The 18,395-nt window shown below is 49.6% G+C and overlaps 1 protein-coding gene across 10 annotated transcripts in view; it reads right to left on the reverse strand.

Moving 5' to 3' along the window:
- Positions 1-17,679, reverse strand: part of Tspan9 (tetraspanin 9) — a 181,754-nt gene extending 164,075 nt beyond the window's left edge. For 4 of the 10 annotated variants that reach the window (XM_087657734.1, XM_087657725.1, XM_087657733.1 and 1 more), the window contains exons 1-2: positions 17,615-17,679; positions 11,034-11,139 (exon numbers count right to left, since the gene is read on the reverse strand). The gene's annotated coding sequence lies outside the window, so the exon portion shown is untranslated. Of the gene's footprint in view, positions 1-11,033; positions 11,140-14,946; positions 15,081-17,614 lie in introns of those variants that run through there. The other 6 variants (XM_087657739.1, XM_087657730.1, XM_087657737.1 and 3 more) reach the window with 2 other exon arrangements.
- Between the last annotated feature and the right edge of the window lie 716 nt (positions 17,680-18,395).

Raw genomic sequence — 18,395 nt, forward strand, 5'->3', positions numbered from 1 at the left:
TCTTGGTCATTTGGGAACATGTTTTCCTGCAAAGTTGCCTACAGGCCAGAGAGGTCACCTCACTGCAAGCCTTACTCACCCAAGCTGGGGGAGGAATGGCGGCAGTGCCAGGGAACAAAAGGAAAAGAGCATTCTAGGATATGGAAAGGACACAAAAGACCAAACCAAAACACAGGTAAGATCAAGAAAGTCTGCCTCCAGGCCTCTCTGCCCAACTGCCCAGGACCCAGGAGAGTCAGCCTCAGTTTCCCCAAATGTAAGCCCTCCAAGCAGTACCTCCCTTTTCCCTCAGCATCCTCACCAGAGCCTTTGGGAAAGACAGTGTGACTCTGTTTCAGAGCTAGGGCACCTTCAGAACGAGCTCCTGACCTGAGGCAGACTCCCGTCTCCTCCCCAGAAAAAGTTTAAACCAGGGTGGATAGTTAAACCCAGCCAGCAGGCACTAAGTCCTGGACCAACAGATGACATCAGGGGCACGATTCTTTTTAGACTATATGCGCAACATTTACTCATTCAAAAAATGTAAGCGTCATTGCAGTCCCATAATGCCCAGAGCTCAGGAAACCAAGGCAGGAAGATCATGAGTCCAAATGAGCCTTGGACTATAAGTAAACTGTGACTCAGTTTACCATAATAAAATAAATAACCCTGGGATATATAGCTTAGTGGTGGAGTGTGTGTTAAGTATGTGTAGAGCCAGGTTCTGTCTCCAGCATCAAAAGAAGAAAAATTGTAAGTGTCTGTCAGGTGCCAAGCAACACAAAAACAGGAAGGAGAATCCCAATCTCTGCTCTTCAGAAAGGACAGGGCCACGTGCAAAGGGAGAGAGATCTGGAGCAGAGCACGGATGTCCCTTGAATGCTCATTTATCTATAGAGGCTAAAAGTTAAAGTCTGCAGACTCACAAGAGCCTGGTCACAGGAGCCTGGGAGAACATGGGCATGGTAAGGGAGAGTGGAAGATGGGTTAGGAGACACACGGTGCAACTGGAACATTGTAGAGCACAAAGGGTACCTGTGTCAGAAACCAGATACCCTCGGAGACTCACACAGAGACCCACACATATAGACATACACAGAAACTCATAGACACACACAGACACACAGACACACAAGACACACACACAGACACGCACAGATACACACACAGAGAGAGAACGAGAGATACACAGATACTCATAGACACACACAAACACACACAGAGAGAGATACACAGACATACAGACACACAGCAATGATAGCCATATTTAGTATTTAGTTCTGAAAGCAAACATTTCAAGGTAAGTGAGAGAATGCTTCCTTGTTGCTATTGTTGCTTGAGACAGACTCTCTCACTATACGGCCCTGGCTGTCCTGGAATTCTTTAGACCAGGATAGCCTCAAATTCACAGAGATTCACCAGCCTCTGCCTCCCAAGTGCTCAAATTAAAGACATGTGTCACCACACCTCACAACTGAGAAGAGGTTGGGTATTTTCCACACGAGGAAGTGATAAATGTTTTCCACAAGAAACCACTACACACATGTACATGTATTTGGGGATATCATAATGTACCCCATAAATCACTCTAATCTATTAAAATGAAAATATAGGGGACTAGGAGTGTGGCTCACTGATAGAGTATATGCTTAGCATGCATAAGGTTTGATCCCTAATACTAAAACAGCTATTACTGCTGTGTGTGTGTGCATGCATATGTGTGTGTGCATGTGTGTGTCTTTGTGCATGTGTGCATATCTATGCTTGTGTATATATCTATATATGTGAATCTGTGTGTGTGTTTCTCTGTGAGTGTATCTGTTTACATGTGTGTATATCTGTGTGTGTTTGTGTCTGTGTGTGTATGTGTGTTTATCTGTTGTCTCTGTATATCTATGGTGTGAGTCTGTGGTGTGTGTGTGTGTGTGTGTGTGTGTGTGTGTGTGTGTGTGTCTGTGTGTCTGTGTGTGTCTGTGTGTATGTTGTGTCCCACCAGGAAAGAATGCCAGTAGAGGTTGTGTTAGTCCTGAAATGGATGCTAACTGACCAGAGGCTACAGATCAGGCCTATCCCAAAGGGTTTAGAATGTGGTGGAGCATGGCTTCGGTTCCCAGCATGAATTAAAACTGTTTTAAAGACGCTTGCTTTAAAAGCACCACCCACAAAACAGAGCCTTCTGAGGGGCTCTTTAAAACTGCACAGAGCCTCAGGAAGGCCAGGGAGCATTCCCTAGTTGGTCTTCAGCATCCACAAGAGGAACAGATTAAGGAACTATTTCCTTGGAGGAAAGTCAGGAAACAATTCAGACCTGAGTGGCTGGCTTGACCCTGCCTGAAGATCTCATCCCAGATGCCTGGCCAAGCTACTGGCATCACTGGCACAGGCTGCCTCACCAGGGAGCTTCCACAGGACAGATATCATGTGGCAGGATCTTAGCAGCTAGACAGGCTAAGAGCAGATCGATAGGTCTTCAAGCCCCTCAGAGCATGGCTGGCCCAGTTGTGTTTCTTTCCAAATTGGTTACTATTTTCTTCCCATCTTCATCAATAAACATTTAATGAGGTCTCCTATGGGTATGGCTCTTCTGAGGGGGATTCCACCTCCCACCTTAGCTGCCCCGGGGTGCTGTCAGACAGCCTGGAGGCACACTCACTTTCACAACGGACTCTCGAACAACTTCTTTGAAAGTAAACCAAGGCTTTCATGGTAAGCTAAACAACTCTGCCTTCCCAGTCTTCTTCTCTCTTCCAGCCATGGGCCAGAGTCAAACTCCACACACTAGTCTAGGGAGCAGCTGTAACTAAGGGAGAAAGGCCCTTTAGCCCACAGTCCCTGTCCACCTTCCCTGACTAGAGTCCCTGCTCCTTCCCGCACACACAGACAGAGGCGGGCCCACCCACCTCTTCTGATGGGCACAGCACCATCAGGGCCAGCTGCAGTATAGGTCCAGGAAATCAGATGGGTGCCAGCCCCCCAGGGCTGAGGCCAATTCTGTGCCTACCTTTCTTGACATGTGTGCCCTGAGATTAATGTTTCCCAAAGCCAGTAAGATTAAAAGAATTCGCTGGGGAGAAACCAATATAGAAGACCCCACCAGCCCTAGCATATGCACAGGGTTCTTCTGCATGAGAGCTCCTTAGACAGAAAGGCCATCCTACCTGACCTGTCCGAACTGCAGTGTTCTAACCAAGAGAAGGTACATGGTACCCATAAGTTCACCCAGTTCAGTCATGGTGGCAGGAGGCCTGCCTCCCCATTTCTTAACTCCCTCTCAGCCACATCTGTAACAACACAGAGGTGTTACCTGAGACTGTCTTCTTAAAAAAACAATGGTCCCCACGTCCCAAGGCATAGTCCAGTGAGCATCCTCAGGCAAGATAATCCCTTTCTGCTAGGATGTGAACAACTGTGACTCAGGTGGATAACCAGCAGGCGGAGTGGAGGGTGACATTGGGTACCGTTGGTGTAACTATACAAACCCCAACTCTGCAAAGGCAGGCCTTCTCATCTGAGGTTCACGCAGAGGGCGCTGGCTACATCTGCACCAATTCCTACCTGGTCAGCTGTCATCACAGCCTACTCCTGGGTACCACATAGGACAGGAAACCAGAGATCTAGATAAAACAGAGAGTTGGTAGCCACAAGCAGAAAAGGTTCAAATGCACCTAACCCTAGCCTAACTATAGCTCTCGTTTTGATCAGAGCACCTAGCCTGAGTTTTTTCAGTGCTGGAGTGTTTAGTAATTATTTGCTGCTTCCTTGATACTGTGGCCCTGGGGCATACTGAAGCTTGATCACTCCTCACAGCCACGAAGAACCAATAATGGGAGGTGGGGAAGGGGAGAGTGAGAGTGCAGCTAGGGAGTTAGGGATCAGGGAGAGCCTCTGGGATCTTCTCGTATGGGAAGCTGACTTCCTATTTGCTTCAAACTACCAAACGCCCAACACAGCAGGCTGAGGACCTCCACCCAGCTTTTCCAGATGCCTGGCCAAAGTATGGCTGAGGTTTTATGGCCTTGCCCAGGATGCCAGGTTGCTCGAGGAAGGCAGAGTCAGCCTTCCACATGCCCATCAGCACTTAGCACTGGTACGTATGGAGTCGATAAGTTGGTCAGGCACCATCAGCGCCACCACAGAAGCATGATACTGTGTCCCTAACTCACCCAGGTGCACTAGACCCATTCCTTCCCAAATTACAGTCGTCACCAAGTCCCCCTTGCCGAGCTATATTAAGCTGACAAGAGCTTATGCCTGGGGTGCAGAATGCTTTCACCGTGAACCTCTTGGCTGCAAAACATTTCTTTTCCAAAAGACGCTGCCAGGGAGCTGGGAGAAGAGAAATCCGAATGCAAAGGCCCACTCTGCCTTTGTTCTTTGAAGATCGCACACAGGCCAGAAGGATGACAGGCAGGAGAGCAGGGCTGTGCTCTGGGAGTGTGCCCCACCTGGGGCAGCCATGCCCCAGGGAGAGGTGAGTTTGATAACCAGCCAGAGCCAGGCAGAGCTTCTCCACCACAGCTCCAAGAGAGCAACCTGAGAACTGGGAGCGGGATTCATTAGTGCCCTGCTGCTGACTCTTCCCTGCTTCCTCCAGCCTCCTGGTCACAGATGACATTTCACAGGGAGAGAAGAGCTACCGAGGCAAGGGATGAGAAAACTATAAAAATGAACACCTTGTGGGAAGTCAAAATGTCAAGTCCACTGTGAGTTGCCTGAGAATTTTAGGAAAGTGAGATCTGTGAGTCAGAAGGGCCGGGTCCTCTTCTTCCCCAGCTATGACAGATTTGTTGAACAAAGGAATGAATGAAATCCCAGCAGACCTGGACCTGGCTTGCCCATCTGGCTTTGTTAAAGGCCTGTCACCCAGACTGACAGTTTTCAAAGAGACAATAAAAAAAACAGCAGTGGGTATCTAGAAGCCAAGCTCTTGGCTACTTTCAAAGGGCAAACAGGATGAAGTCGGGGAGGTGGCGCAGTCTTAGGAGTCTGAGGGCAACAGACACAAAACCCAGGACTCTATTAGACATGCCGCTCACCCCCACCACACACACAGCACATCAAATCAACCCAAGGCAGTGCCTGGAAACAGCACGGGAACAGAATCCCCTTCTTAGTGATGACCCTAGCTGACTTACCTAGGATGAACAGTTAGCTAGGGAGAGAAGGGGGCTGTTCCATTGCCCGGCAGTCTGCGGGGTCTGATCCTTAGTCTATTCTCCTACCCCTGTACAGGGATGAATTGTGCATCCATTTCCATCCATCCCTGGGCATACAGCCCCGAATGTGGTCTGGCCAGTCCTGTCACAAAGAAATATAACCTCTCTCCTATGCTAGAACAGTGTCTTTACAACAGTAGATGTCCAGGCCTTGCCTTGACCAGCAGTAGATGTCCAGGCCTTGCCTTGACCAGCAGTAGATGTCCAGGCCTTGCCTTGACCAGCAGTAGATGTCCAGGCCTTGCCTTGACCAGCAGTAGATGTCCAGGCCTTGCCTTGACCAGCAGTAGATGGTTTATGTGTAGGGAGCATTCAGAGCCCAGATCTCAGTGGAACTTAACAGATTTCAATGGAAAGACTACTAGCTTCCTTCATGGTGAGAAAGCATGTCAGAGGGGACCACCTGAGAACCGTAGTCAGCCAACCCACATGTGAGCCAGGCTCTCCTGGATCCTCCAGGATCTGAAGAGTCACCAGCGAACTGTCACCATGTTAAAGCTTGGGAGTGAGCAGAGGAGCCCAGAATACAGAGCTCACCCACGGCACCGAGAACAAATGGACAGTAGCTACATGAACCCACTGAATCTTGGAGCCAGCTATTCTGCTGCCAAGAAAATTGACACAAAAGCCAGTCATCAAGTTTGCCCAGCCACTGAGAGGAATGGGGTCATTCTGGGGTGGCAAGATGGCTGAAGATGTGTGAATGAGCCAGTCTACCTATGGACAGAGAAGATGGGCAGGGCAATGGCCGGATGCCAGCTTACCATAAAAAACAATATCCAGAAGGTGTTATAGAGATGGCTCAGTGGGCCGTGACACTTGCTCCCAGGCCTAAAAGCCTAAGTTCCATCCCAGAACTCACATGGTAGGAGGAACTGACTCCCACAAAGTTGTCCTCTGAACCTCATGCATGCACCCTCTGACACACACGCACACCATAAATAAACAGATGTGAGAAAAACCTTTTCATCTGGAAGAACACAAACCAAAGGCTTAATGGCCATTAACTCTGAAGCTTAGGAATGGGGGAGATTTTCCACTTCTATCATGTACGTAATATCTGAATATTTGTTTTATTTCTGCAACAATAGAAAGAGGAGGCAGAGGCGGCGGCGGCAGGCATTGCTGTCTTTGACATTTCATTTTGGTCTCTGCTCTAAGCTTGTGTCTCCTGAAGACCCTTTTCCCGCTCCCCATCCTCTGGTTTCTAGTACCAGTCTTCCCAAACCCAAACCGTTCACCTCGGAGTAAGGATCCCACCCTCCTGGCCAGCCAGCTCCTCTTTCTCTATGCAAACAGCACTTGTGTCCACCAACCTCCAAGCATGCCAACCCCCACAGCAAGCACACAGAGCCCCTTTCCTGTATCTACCCAAATCCTGGCCTTCCCTCCAGGCCAGGCCCCACCCACCCCACAGAGCTTCCTCCCTGTATTATTCTGCCTACACTGAGAAACAGGCTGTGGTGTTGTTTTTTTTTCCCCAGACACAGGCTGACTGGTTATACTATCCTCAGATTCTCCAACACTGGAAAACAGGTCCAAGATGGACAATCCCAATCCTGCTTGTCTCTGCCTCTCATGGCCTGGCACTTTCCCCTCCCCCTATCCAACCATCCTCAGCAGCGAACCAGTGAGACGAAATGACAATCCACTGTCTTTTTAGTGACTCGTGTCACAGTTTGTGTTGTAAATGCCCTGTCAACAGGTCCACATGCTTCGTGCATGCATACACGCATACACGCACACACGCGCGCGCGCGCACACACACACACACACACACACACACGCAATGGCCACACAGGTCCACACACTGACTGCAAACTTAATTGCCTTCCTGGGGGACCCAACAGCTCTTCTTCACTCAGGGCCCTGCAATCTCCATGTCCAATTTTAAAACAAAGCTGTTTAGATTCTCCCAGGATTAAGACAAGTGGAAAATTGCAGGCCCAGACCTCAACCTCATTTTCTCTAAAACAAAACATGTCACTCTGCATGTGCACACACCCGAAAACACACACACTCCACTCACACCCAGCCAGACACCCTGCGGCTCAGAGCGCTCCTCCCACAGATTGTGGCCCAATGGAGGCTAGGGGCTTGCTGAGGCAAGATCTGCTGTCTATCCTTGGCGCCTCCACCCTTAAGCTGGTTGAAGTGTTTGGGCCTTACCTCAGACACCACTCCATGGCAGCTTACCAGAGGAGAGGGAACGGGCAGAATTCCCAGTGCTATGCTTACTAAAGAGAGGCACAGGTACACACTGATCTGAGAGGCTGCATCACGTCCCAGTCTGTGCAGACCCACATGGGCACAATGAGCCATGCGCAGACATACTAACACACATGTGCATGGTCAGACCCTGTTACAAGCGAACTCTGAGCTTACCTCTGACCAAGATCACTCCCCATGTACCACTTGGCTGGTGGCTTTCTCCTTGGCTTTGAACCAGCAATATTCCCATCATTAAGAGGGGAATACATTCTGTGTGCTGCCAGGCACATGTGCATATGTACTGTATGATAGGAGACAGTGTACTTACAGCACAGACCACTTACCCACCAGAAGGATGAGTGTGTGTGTGCATGTGCGGGTGCGTGTGTGTGTGTTTCGGTTTTTTTAAATCTAAGAAACTGCCATTTTTCTTTCTATGGTTTTTGTCTCTTTTATTTTTTGAAGCAAGGTCTCCTTATACACCTTGGCTGGCCTAGAATGCACTATTTAGACTACAGTGCCCTTGAACTCACAGAGATCCACCTACCTCTGCCTCCATCTAAGGTGTTTAAAGGTGTGTGCCACCACACCCAGCTTGGGAGTTGACCTTTTTTTTTTTTTTTTCAAATCTGCACAAAGTTGCTCTAACTTACCAAACCAAAACCAAACAGAATACTGCCCAGAAAGCGTGAGCCCTTCAGAGATCCTGCAGGGGCCCTCAGGTCTTTCCAACAAGTCAAGGTGGCCCAGAAACATCCCGGGTCTTCCTGACCCTTCAAGGTCTCCTATTTCACCCACAAGAACAAATGGTTTAGCAAATATTGGCTCCTGAGAGCAGAGACAGTCACAAGGTTCAGAAAGTCACTTCCAGTACCACACTGCAAGAGGAGAAACAGGATGGAAGGGTGTGGCACAGTCAAAGCACACACACTATTAGCCAAGGGATAGGGCAGAAAAAGCAAAATGCCACATTTGGCCCTGGAGTACAAACTGAACTCTCAGGATGTGAGGCTCCCATGGCCAAAAGGCGCTCGTGCAGGCCCTTCCCATCCTCAGAGCCCAGCCCAGTTCTGCCTGGCTTTCTGGTCTGTGTTGGTTTAGAAGCCAAAGTACTCGGAGGCTGGTGTCCTCGCCTGGGACACTGACAGAAGCTGAAGCTGTAAGGCTGAAGCCAGCAGCCACAGTGCCTCTGTTGCAGCCACACTGTAAATAAAGGCCGAGGATCAGAAGTGTGGTGTGACCGGGGGGGGGGGGGGGGGGGGGGGGGGGGGGGGGGGCCTTCCCTGGCACCCTGGGTCTCATTCCCAGAGCAGAATTTTAAAAGAAAAAGGAAGAAATTAACAAGACAGTGTAAGCGGATGGGAGCACCAATATAAGGTTCATGAGAAGGGGAGGGAAGCAACAGGCCAGAAGGGAGGCTGAAGAGCAGGCCATCCTGAGACAGGCAGCCATCTCTCTAAACAGTCCCTGTCCTCCATCAGAATCAGAGCCGCAGTTACTCATTAACTTTTGTCCCTCCCTCCTTCACACACACACACACACACACACACACACACACACACACACACACACACCTCTTTAGGCCAGCAGAAAAGAGAGATTTAGAGGAGAAGAATTAGGAAGGCCTGGGTCTGGTCGCTAACTCCAGACAGGGCTCCCCTTGAAAACCACCTGGGCAGGAACTAGAGGGACCTTAGTACCCAGTCCCCCAGCCTGAAGAAAGCGATTATTTTACAAAGGTCACCCGCAATGAAAGGCAGAAGCCAGAATCTGACCCCTCCACCAAGTGGGACATCATTCCAGACTCTCGCAAGCGTGACAAGAAATGGCAAAGCTGAAGCCCCCGAGGCCGCAGCCCATCAGTCAGGACAAACTTCCTGTCTGCTAAGCCCTTCCTGGGGTCTCTTTCACTCAGGGTGTCAACACAGATGTGCAGGAGGAAGCCCAAGTCACCTGGCTGGGAAAGGCATGATGTCAGAAGCTGTCTGTCTGCCCAGGGTGACTCAGGCCTCCTGGGAAGCTCCCTTCCACATGCAGCCTGTGAGGCCCAACAAGAACACAGACAACAGGGTCTGGGGTGGGGCTGTGCCCAGGAAAACCATCCTTTGTCTCCAAGTGCTTAAGAGAAGGTAACCACACCGGTGCAGGCCCAGGGAAGAAGAGGAAAGACTTAAAAATGGGAGCACACACCTTGGATCTCTGTGAGTTCAAGGCCAGCCTGGTCTACATATTGAGTTCCAGGTCAGGCAGAGCTACCCCACCATGCTCACAAAAAAACATGAGAAATCCTGTTTGTGGCATGAGTCCTTTTACAGAGCATCCTGCAAGGGATACCAGGGGCTGATCAGAAATTGCCTAGGTCAGCAGAAGGCAAGAGAGAGTACCTGGGCTGGTCCCTGTTCCATTTCCCACAAAAAACAGAACTTCAGCCTAAGCCACTGTTCCTGTAAAATGCTACCTCTTAGGAGCATGGTAACCTATGTTAACCTCATATGTTAAAATGAGATTTAAGCCACTGCTAAACAGAACCACATTAAAATCATGGCGGATCCATGTAAAAAGCCAAAACCTGGGGCTAAATGCTGACAAATTACAAACGCAGACAATCTAACGTCAATATGCAAACCTGCCAGGACAAGAGGCTCTTGGGCCACTCCACAGTCTTTGCCAGGACCCACAGGCAGGGACTCTTTTGGCAGAAATAAGCCACCAGACATGCACCATCAAATCCCTTACCCCTTCCTCCACCAACCACACTTCAGGGTTCACAGAAAGTAAGTGATTTACAAGTCACCCAGCAGGGAGAAGCTACGGGATAAAACCCACATAAATTAAAACAAAACACGGCCCAGGTCTGTAAGCAGCTCCCACAGGGAGCCTGAATGAGCAGCATACACCCCGTTCCCGCTGGCAGCTTCTGGAAGGCAAGCTCAGCAGGGGCCGAATGTAAGTGAGCGCTGGGAACAAAGACACTCCATCAGCAGGATCCGGGAGCCCGGAGGAGCAGCGGTGGGCACTCCTGGTGCTGGAACGGCAGCACCTGGTTCTGGCCAGAGGTTCCCATAGCTTCTTTCCAGCCTGCCTGTTCTCTAGCTTCCTCCAAACCACGCTCTTCTGATCACAAAATCCAATTCAAAGTCAAGAACACAAGAAAATGTCAGTCTCAATCAAGCCCCCAGACCACGGAACACCTACTTTGCACCTGTAATCCCAGCATATGTGAGGTTGAGGCAGGCGGGAAGACCGTGAACTCAAGGTCAGCCGCCTTATTTGCAAGAGCAAGTTCTAGGCCCGTCCCAGCCAGCTACAGGGTGGTAAAACTGTGATTGGTGGGGTTTGGAGGGGGTGTCTAGGAAGATGGCTCACAGGTAAAAAGTGCTTGCCAGGAAAGCCTTGGCAACCTGATTTCAGCCCCCAGTACTCAAGCAGAGTGAAATCCGGAGGGACTTCCTGGCATCCCAGCTGGAAGGCCATCTAGGCAGTACAGTAGCAGAAAAGAGACACTGCCTCAAAACAGGGAGGAAGGAGAGGTCTGACTTCTGAGGAAGTGTCCTCCGACCTGATACCAGTGCTGGGGCACACACGCATGCACATACATACACAAACCAATAAATGTTCAGAGCTGACCTCAGATGAGCTGATGAGGAAAGGAGGTCTTAGCACAAGATGGACTGGACTGACGCAGACCTGGTTTTCTTGTATTCCCTGCAAGCGCCTGGGCCCTGGGGTGCTCCTGCATGAAAATGAAAACAGATCATTGCTTTGCTGGGAAGCCACACCAGGGTAAATTCTGGGCAGCACTGTCCACTGTGCCCGCTCATTCAACAACTGGCAAAGGCCAGAAATGGCAAATGGGTTCCATCTGTGGTGCCAACTCCACTTAGCTGCTGGTGGGTGCCTCAAGGATTATGAGCACAGCCTGAGCCCTAGCTCAGCAGGAAAGGCAGATGTAATTGATTAGTAATGTCTGCCCCAGGCAGTTCTGTAGGTAACAGTATCCATGTCATATATTCGCCATCCCTGGGATAGACTAGTATACTAAAAGACTAAATCCAATGATTTAGTATTTACAATTTTCACCAACACGTAAGAGTCCGTAACTTTCCTGAGGTGTAAGTTTCTGGTTTCCTTATACCGTGAGGCTGGTAGGAATTGTTCTGTTCCCATGTCCTTCATACCCACAGCAACTCCAGTGGAGCAGTTACACCTTACTAGGAAAGGGTCAACGAGAGAAAGAGAAACTGCAGCAGACATTACACAGTCAACTTGGGACATGAGCAGAGACACAGGAAACATCTGACTCCCCACGGAAACATGACCCCGGAGAAGACTGGGCCGGTGTACAGATATTGCTGTGGGTGCAAAGTTGGGATTCCAGAAGACACAAGGATCATTTCTTGTGAATGTCAAGGAGGGACTCTGAGCCTGTGTATGCCTGTGTATGCTTGAATACTGCTGGGACATCAGAGGTTTTTAGAAGCCACCTCCTAAAGATACACAGAAACTAGAAAGAAAACCCATTAGAAACAGTGTAGCGATCAGACTTGGCTCAGATCCCGTGCCAATTCCCAGGCATGCTTCTTTCATGACCCAATCCAATCAATTCTTTTTAAGGTTTACGCATATTTTTACATGTTTGTTTTTATTTATGGGAAGGTGTGTGTGGGTACGTGCATGTGTGTGTGTGTGTGTGTGTGTGTGTGTGTGTGTGTGTGTGTGTGTGTGTGTGTACTCGGGGCACTCAAGTGTGCTCAGGGCACTTGAGGACACATGAACACGCTTGAAGAGGCCAGAAAAGGATGCTGGGTCCTCTGGAGCTGTCGGTCAGCTAGTGTGGGTACTGGTGCTAGAAACTAGAGAGAGATCCTCTGAAAGAGTAACAAGCACTCAATAGTTAAGCCATCTCTCCAAGCTCCTGCCAAGCAATGTTAGGCAAGACAGAAAGACAGAGAAAATCACAGGGACATGAGAAGAGAGAGCAGCCCCTCACCAGGATTCTGATTAAAACCTCTCATGGCAGAGAAGCAAGAGTTCCGGAGCCAGTGACAACTGCTTGACGCCTTTCCCCCTTCCCAGATGTGTCTGCAAGTTTCTAGGAACCTGACCAGAAAGCTTATTTGCAGGGAAAGGACGTGTACTAATTAAATTCCTTGTGCACTTCTGGGGGCTCTTGATTTTACTTGATCGTATTATAATTCCATCTGAGGCTTCTCCAGAGCCATCCCAGAACCTCACATCAAAACAGACCGAAGGGCCGGGGAGATGGCTGAGGGGTAAAATCCTGGCGACCTGAGTTCAATCCCCACGAACCCATATGGCACAAGGAGCGAATGGACTCCGCTAGCAGTCGCCTGACTTCACACTCACAGAGACATGCACATGCCCACGTCCATAAACACAGACAAAATAAATAAATGCTTCATTTTAACGCTTTCTTATTTAAAAGGGGATAATGGAGGGTGTCTAGGCTAGCTTTTAAGATATAAATTGACAGCCATCAAAATTGCACATATGGCTAATGCTAAGACAACTGTGACACTATTCTCAAGTGCCCATACCCACAATCTCCTCTGATGAGCGCATACTCAGTTGCTTTCCTCTAAGCTCTTCTCTCCCGCTAACCCCTGTGCTTTTAGTCTATATTAAGATACCTTTAATACAACCTCCAAGTCTGCTTCATACTGCTTAGACCTGAAATTCTTTTCTGTGTTGGCTTGAGTCAAGGTTCCTAAAAGATCAGGGAAACTCCTACAGCTGTTAAAACTACAGTCTGGAACTGGGCTGGCTGTCACCTCGCCAGTGACAAATTCGCAGTCCATTTTGTTTGGTTTGCTTTTTGTTGTTTTTTTTTTTTTTGTTTTTTGGTGGTGGATGGAACCTAGGGCCTCACACACGCTAGGTGTGTGCTTTATCACCGAGCCACACCCCAGCCCCCACAAATGGTCTTGGTCCTAAAGTCTCTGTGAGTCTTATCCTCTTCACCACTCCTGGCAGGTCCCAGCCACTCACCATGGTTTCCATCCATTATTAACTTCCTTGAGCCAAGACCTGCTTCTGTGACCCTCATGCCAAAACCACAAGCATCCCAGGACCTCCCATGGCTCGCCAACCCATGCCTGCGCACAGCAGACACTCCATTTCTCACGGATGGCTAGATGGATGGAATTTGCCCTGGCTGGACAATTGAAGGCACCTATAGTATGGCTCATGCACCTGCCCAAAGTCTTCAGAGACCCTGAAGAGAGCTGGTCTCTCATCTGTCCTCAGGCTGCTCCTCCCCACCATGCACCCACCGCACCCCCTCCGCCGCCTGAAGTACACCTTCTCCATCAGGATTATTGCTGAAACTGTAGTTTCTCACAACATCCTGCTCTCAGAAGGACTCACTAACTATGCTGTCCTGGATTGGTCTCAAACTTTGGGTCCAAGCCATTCCCCTGTCTCAGTCTCCCAAATACCTGGGAACTATGTCGCACTGCCCCGTCTCTCACTTTATACTTTAAACTGTGATTTTTGTGAACCCCCTTGCTAATTTCTTGACTGAATTATATGTCCAAAGAAGACAAGGGTCCTTTTCTTTTTGGTTTGTTTTATTCTTTTTGACAGGGTATCATTTAGTCCAGGCTGGCCTCAAACTCAGGAGGTAGCTAAGGATGACCTTAAACTCCTGATCCTTCTGCCTCGGCCTCAAAGTACTGGGATTATTTGCATCATGCCTAGCAACTTTGATCATTTTTATTTATATATCATCAGAACATAGCACAAAAATTTAATAAGGATGCCAGGCATGGTGGCAAATATATCGCATCCTAGGACTCTCGAAGCAGAAGTAGAAAGATCACAAGTTCAAGGCAATCCTGGATTATGTAGCAAGACCCTGTCTCAAAGAAAATAAAAAAGACAGGAAGATGATGATGATGACGACGACAGCGACGATAGCAGGGAGGCGATGAAATTAATCAAGGAATTATCTAGCAAAAGACAGGAAAAGACAGGAAATGCCACAGGAGTTCCAAAGCCAAGGTTCGCTGAGGATTGTGACCCAGAAGGGCCCCTGAAAAGAGCTACAAATCGGAAGGACACTCAGAAAGGTGGAGCAGAATAAACTCTGTTGCTAAAAAGAAATAACCAAAGCATGTTTGGAGGACCTATCTGGCTGGACCTGTGGGTTCCTGGAAGGACAAGAGTAGAAGAAGCTAAATAGGCAGTGGGGGCGGGAGAGAAAAGAAGGTGAATGTATGTACCTGGACTACATCCATCCCTCTTAGTCAGCACAGATGATCACCTCAGCAGTCCTGGGCCTCAGTGGGAGAAGAAGAGTAGTCTTGTCCTCATGTCCCCAGCCTGTCAGTCTAGCTACCCGATGAGGTTATAAATAACAGCCTCCACTCAGTGCACACCTGCTGTGTATGAGGCCCTGAGCTACATGCTTCTCCCGAACTATGTCAGGAACAGCCCTGGAACCACTGTATTGTTATCTTCATTGTGTAAATAGAAAGCCTAGGCCAACTGGGGTGAAAGCGCTTGCCCAAGGCCTTACCTCAATCCCTCCTTCACTTCGTGGGACCATGTGAACTGGAGTCACAGAGCCAGGGAGATGGGAGAATTCCCTGTAAGCCAACCCACACCAAAGCCACGCTGTGTACCAGCAAACAGGCTGCTTCTCTGAAATGCCTGTGGACAAGCCCAGAGTAAGCTTAAGGTATACACACAGCAAGGCAGAGGGAAGGTGCCACACCCTTAAACCTTGTACTTAGGAGGCAGACAGATCTCTGTGAGTTCAAATCTCTGTGAGTTCAAATCCAACCTGGTTAACACAGTAAGTTCAGGCCAGCCAGGGCTATATAGTAAGAGACTCTATCTCAAATATCTGTGTATATGTGTGTATATATAGACATATGTATATATTTAGAGACTATCTCATATATATATAGTAAGAGACTATCTCAAATATATATGTGTGTGTATACATATATATTGAGAGACACTCAAATATGTATATATGTGTGTATATATAGACTTATATATGTATATATAGAGAATATCATATATAGTGAGAGACTTTCAAATATTTATAATATTTCTATGTATACATTATATATGGATAAGAGTATATAATATATAATAGATATAATAAAAGATGAACAGTTGAGGAAGACACCCAGTGTAGACCTCTACCTACACATGCAAACACATACACATACTTATAATACACACATGACCTAAAATTTTTAAAAAATATATATTTAGAGAGGCAGAGAGGAGGGGGAAGAGGAGAGGGAGAAGGCTCAGAAAAGAAAACATACAAAAATGCCATAATGGAACCTATTATTTTGTATGCTAACAAAATGAATTTTAAAATGTAGCATATAAGTTGACTGGGTGCTGAGGTCATGTTACACTGTTAGTTTAGGAGCTACTGGACGAGGTGCTGGAGACTTTTAACCTGGTCCTCCAAACTGGAGAGCAGGGATGGACATAAACCTGCCCAAGGCTTCACACGTGGCCAATGGGAGGGAGCAGATGGGCTCAGTAAAGATGGAGAGAGACAGGTGCACTAAGAAGCTTCCAGATCAAGCCTTACTTCTCTCTCAGTAATTCTGTAACATTAAAGATAATTTATTCTAGTGCCATCTCCCTAACCAATAAGGCGGTTTTGTAAAAGTAAGACCCCCAAAGACACGTATAGATCATTAACAGTAAATCCAGCGTATGTGCAGCAAATGCATTTGGCTTACCACCAATTACCACATGAACACTAGTTATTAGCATTAATATTACATCTCTCTTCACAGATTTCAAGAGCCCTCCCAAGCAGACCAAACAGAAGAAAAGACAACAGCAGTCCATTCTGAAGCACTCCCGCTGTTCCTAGCCTTGTGCACAGTAGGCCTTCAGTTAGAAGAACTGAGTAACACTTGGAGTTCTATATACCTTAATGTCCTTCCCTCTCTCACACCCTCCACCCCCAACTCTAGACTTAGCCACATCAGGCACCAGGAACAGGCTGCTATAGGAAGTGTTGTGATTGTCTGACGCCCGCCTGCATTCCTCAGTTAAATATAAATGATTTGCCAAGTCTATTGTTTGAGATGCTCCACAATCCCTCGCCTATCGCTCGCACCTGGAAAACACACACACACACACACACACACACACACACACACACACACACACACACACACACACACACAGAGTGCCTTCCCGAAGGCTATTCTGAATAGAGAGGGAGCAGACAGGTATGTAGGAATCAAAACAAGAGTTCTTTGTGCTTTCTACTAGTCCAGGAAAGCTTCCTGGAGGAGGAAATGCCTGAGTCACCCCAGGGGAGGGGGCAGATGCAGGTCAAAAAGGCAACTTTAGTTCTCTGAGCCAAGAAAGGTAAACTGCTGCATTCTTGCCCACGGGGTGAAGAGGCAAGATCATCCCAGCTTTGAGGAGAGCTTACACCAACTGCCAACTTCTCCAGTCATCTGGAGAAAGATGCTGAAGAGACCAGGATCCTTCATAATAGACAGAAGCGACCCAAAACTCTAGTCCATGATGCATAGCTACAAAGGCCGCTGTCACAAGCTGTTGCTTGTTTAGACTTTCAACCACATGAAAGTTTAAAAAAAAAAAAAAAACCCAAACTTGAGCGCACAGATGGGCTACATCTCAGATCTAGGGGTGTGCCAAAGCCCTGTCACTCTGAGAGCCGCTCGGCCAGTCTGAGGAATAGCTGGGGGTTCCAGCGGGTGGGTAGACAGGCCCAGACCATGTCTGCGGCCCTGGGCGAACGGTCTCCAGCCGGTCTATCGGATCCCTGACGGTTCTGGGGTGGGGGTGGGGGATCTCCCTTCCTGTGGCATCTAGGGTCTCCCATCCCTGGACTGGGGCGTGAGGCAGCTGAGTTCAACCGTCCTGCAGCCTCACATTCCTAAAACCTCGCTGACCTACAACGAGAGCCGGGGGGCGCGGTGACAAGCCCCTCACGACCCGGCCTCTTCCCGCCCCCCTCCTCTGTCACCCCTCCCCCGACCCGCCTTCCCACCTCCCACCACCCCTGAGAGTTCCGCCTCCCCGGGCGCCCCCAGACTCCCACACTGCTGGGAATCCGATCGAGGCTCGGCACCGCCAGCCCCGCCAGCCCCGCGCGCCGCGCCGAACCCCCGCAACTTCGCGCGCCCTAGAGCCTGGAGCCGCCGGCCCGCCCCGGCCGCACTCACCGCGCTTGGACTCGGTGTGACGCCCCGGCTCCGCTCCCTCCCGCACCGCCGCGGCTAGCGGAAACAGGGGGCGGGGCCGGCTGGCGGAGGGGGCGGGACCTCACCCGGCGGCGGGGCGGGGGTCGGACTGCACGGGGGGCGGAACCAGTAAGGGGCGGGGTGGGAGGGGCGGACAGAATGGGGACTGTCCGAGCTGTGGGAGGACCCGGCTGCCGGACGCAAAGCCGAGACGGGTTGAAAGAGGCGGAGGACGCACGGGGCCCCCGCTACTCCGGCCAAGTGTCCCGCATGAGCACTGGAAGGAGAACGGTGCCGTTTTCCTCTCGGGGTTCCAGAAGACTCCCTCTGCACCCCGATTCCCTACTCTCCTGTTCTCCCAAGGAGGCACTACTGCGCCAGTCGCCTACGGGGCCGCGCCCTCCTGGGGCTGGACGGAGGGAGGGTTGGGACTGAAAGGTGGAGCGCCTGGGCTGGGCGTTCACACAAGCTACCCCAAGGCTGCAGAACCGGAGTCTCGGCTTTCCAGCTCGTGCCCGCCCGTCTTCTGGCCTCACCATCCACACCTCGCACCTAAGAAATTCTTGCCTGGTATTTCGGGAGGATTATTTGAGGTGTTGACAAAGCGGGTATGGGTTAGATAGCTGCCCTGAGATACCCTGTTGGAGCTGCTGCCTCCCCTTGAGCTAGAGTTAGTAAAGGGCACTCGAGGCCTGGAGGGACCTAACTGAAGCAGATTCATCTTTGGCCTACCTTCCTGCAGGCATGGATTCATGTAAATACC

This window comes from Rattus norvegicus, chromosome 4 (assembly GCF_021556685.1).
Source record: "Rattus norvegicus strain SHRSP/BbbUtx chromosome 4, alternate assembly SHRSP_T2T, whole genome shotgun sequence".
Taxonomy (NCBI): Eukaryota; Metazoa; Chordata; class Mammalia; order Rodentia; family Muridae; genus Rattus; species Rattus norvegicus.